At 38.6% G+C, this 2,751-nt stretch overlaps 1 pseudogene; it reads right to left on the bottom strand.

The window, feature by feature from the left end:
- LOC145578914 (putative polyamine oxidase 5 pseudogene) lies at window positions 1-2,468 on the bottom strand (annotated as a pseudogene).
- Between the last annotated feature and the right edge of the window lie 283 nt (window positions 2,469-2,751).

The raw sequence follows: 2,751 nt of genomic DNA, 5'->3' as shown, positions 1-2,751 counted from the left end.
TGCTCCAAATACAATCATATCCAGCTATACATAAAAGAGCAAGAGACTAAATAACACAAAGTTGCACAAATTAAAGTAAACTCAGCAACAAAAACAATCTATAAAAATTCAAAAGAAGCTTCTTTTGCTCATCTACTAGTACATATAAAAAGCTGTCCCAACCTCTCTTTTTCATGACTAATATCTTGCATGATCTCTTACCAATTTAGAGAGTCCTAAGTAACAATGAACAGAAGTAACTGTCCAATAGGAGGGAGACAAACCCGCCGACCGGGGCGATAATTAAAGATGATTACCTAAACTGTCTAATTGTTCAAACCAACATAGTGTTGTACAAAATCTATAAACCACTAGAAAAATCAAACAAGAAAATAGCAATGAAGTAGATTGATTCTCTCTATTTTGTTGCAACATAGCCAAAGTTGTAATTTTTAGGACAATTTACTGAATGTCGGTAATATGTTTGACCAATTGGTAGTGCTGAAGAAGCCTACTAGCTTCCCTCACACCACTGAAATAAGCACCATGTGTTGTGGAGTAATGGGTTCTATGTGTTGCTTCCCCGGCAAAGAGGACTTGTAGAGGTGGCGAACCGGTCGTAGAGCCACGGTTCTCGGCTCTTGGCAATGGTTGAGCCAGTGTATCGAAATCATCACCACTAGATCCCACTGCAACATAACTGTATGACCCTAAGAACAAGGGGTCTGTACCCCATTTGCTCTTCAAGACTTCTCTGAACTCAAACTCTGAATCCTTAAATTCCATATTGCCATTGCATTCTTCATGGAATTGATAAGGATTTGAGATAAAACTCGAGATTGTCGTCGAAACACCATCGATTATTGCGTCATCATCGAGAGACTCAAGCTCTAGAGCTTCTTTCCCTGCAAACCAGGAAATCAACACACTAGAATTGTTGTAAATTGGGTATATGGAAGATGTTTTTCTCATCCACCATGGGATTTTCTTATGCCGAAACTCGGAATCTGGCCTATGAAACACCATTTTCAAGAAGGGTATCTTACAAAGATTGCAATCTTCTTGACTTTCTGATGGGCTTAATTGTAAGAACAACTTGTTGACCACACCATACCCAAGTCTCAAAATTGCTTCTCTTTTGACAAAAGGCAGTGGTGGACTAAACAACCCTGCACCAGATTCTTCACTGACTCCAGCTTTTAGTACACCCAATGAAACTGTGACAATGACATGATCTGCTTGCATAATTGAACCATCAGAAAAATGCAATTTCACAGGTTTACTACTGATATAACCACTAAGATCATCATTTTCAGATCCTAGCCATTCAATCTTGACCACTTTCCTACCTAATTGAATCATACCAGGGGGTAAAACTGAAGCCAAGTACTCAACAATGGTAATATAACCTCGAGGGATCGTGATCTCGTCCCCAGAAAACATCCGGTACTCGCTTTCTGCAGCATAATCAAGATTAAACAGATCACCAGCACCAGTATATGTTCTCTGGGTATTCTCATAAACAGCAAAAATAGCCTCTTCCAGCATTTTCCTGCTCCAATTACCACAAACCTTAACCTCCTCAATATCTTCGGTTTTATCGGACTTCGAATCCCAGTACTGCTGCAGCCCAAGCTTCAGAAATTCACCAATGCTGCTCACCTGAATCCCACCCAGATCACCCTTTTCAGCTTTGCATTGAGCAACACTCATTAACCTATCAAAAAGTGATGAAATTGGATCAACAATATCAGGATTAACCACAAACCCACCTTCAGCTCTAGTCTCAGTTACTGATCTTTTCTCCTCAAACAAATCACCCATACATTCCCATGGTTTCTCAGACTCTAAAGATTTTATCTTTTGAGCAATTTCATAAACTGGACTCCCACAAATCCCATGAATCCAAGTAGCACCCATCTCAATTCTATCACCCCCAAATTCTCTAGTGTTAATTCTACCCCCAATTCTCTGCCCACCTTCAACTATACATAAATCAAATGCATCTTTTCCCCCTGATACTGTATACAGCTTATGGGCTGCTGTTATACCTGCCATTCCTGCTCCAATTATCACAATTTTTGGCCTTTCAGCCACCATTTTCACCAAATTATTACAACAGATTTCTGCTTCTTTTGTTTCAGAATTCAGAATGATTAAATTTTTTCTCTGAGGCAAAACAACAAACACTTAGTGGGCATTCACAAAAATGATGAAAAATATAAAGGGAGGAGAGAGAAAAGGGAAAAAAAAAAAAAAAGAACAAATTATTGAAGGGTCTGTGTGGTGGGAAAGAGGTGTTGATAAGAAATTTATTAAGGGTGGAAATTATGAGTTGTTAATGGCATCTTAGAGGCACAGTCATATTAGCAGTTGCATCTCTTTCCTTTTACTTTAATTTAATTTAAGAGAGATTTTAGGTAATCATGTAAATAAAAGACAGGACTTTACTTTTAATTGAGCTCTACTGAAGTGGGATGCTAGTTCTAGTTATAGGAATAGGAGTATAGGACTACCAAATGCTTCTTATATGGTTCTTATAGCTCCACACTTGTTGCAACTTGTTGTGACACTCGTATGCTACTACTCACGGCAGGTGTCTGGTCTTGGGCAGGTTTCAAATTCGGATCCAACCGACCCGATCAACCTGATACAATCTACAGAGTAACTTGAAAGTAACCTTTTTTTAGATTTTGACTTGTATGACTTAGCATGATTAAATTTAATTTGTACTCGACCTAATTCAACCGAACCTGACCTAGTCACTCAATT

The sequence above is a fragment of the Chenopodium album genome, chromosome 14 (assembly GCF_948465745.1).
Source record: "Chenopodium album chromosome 14, dcCheAlbu1.1, whole genome shotgun sequence".
NCBI classification, from domain to species: domain Eukaryota; kingdom Viridiplantae; phylum Streptophyta; class Magnoliopsida; order Caryophyllales; family Amaranthaceae; genus Chenopodium; species Chenopodium album.
The sequence above is the reverse complement of the archived record's forward strand: the minus strand, read 5'-3'. Positions and strand labels throughout refer to the sequence as shown.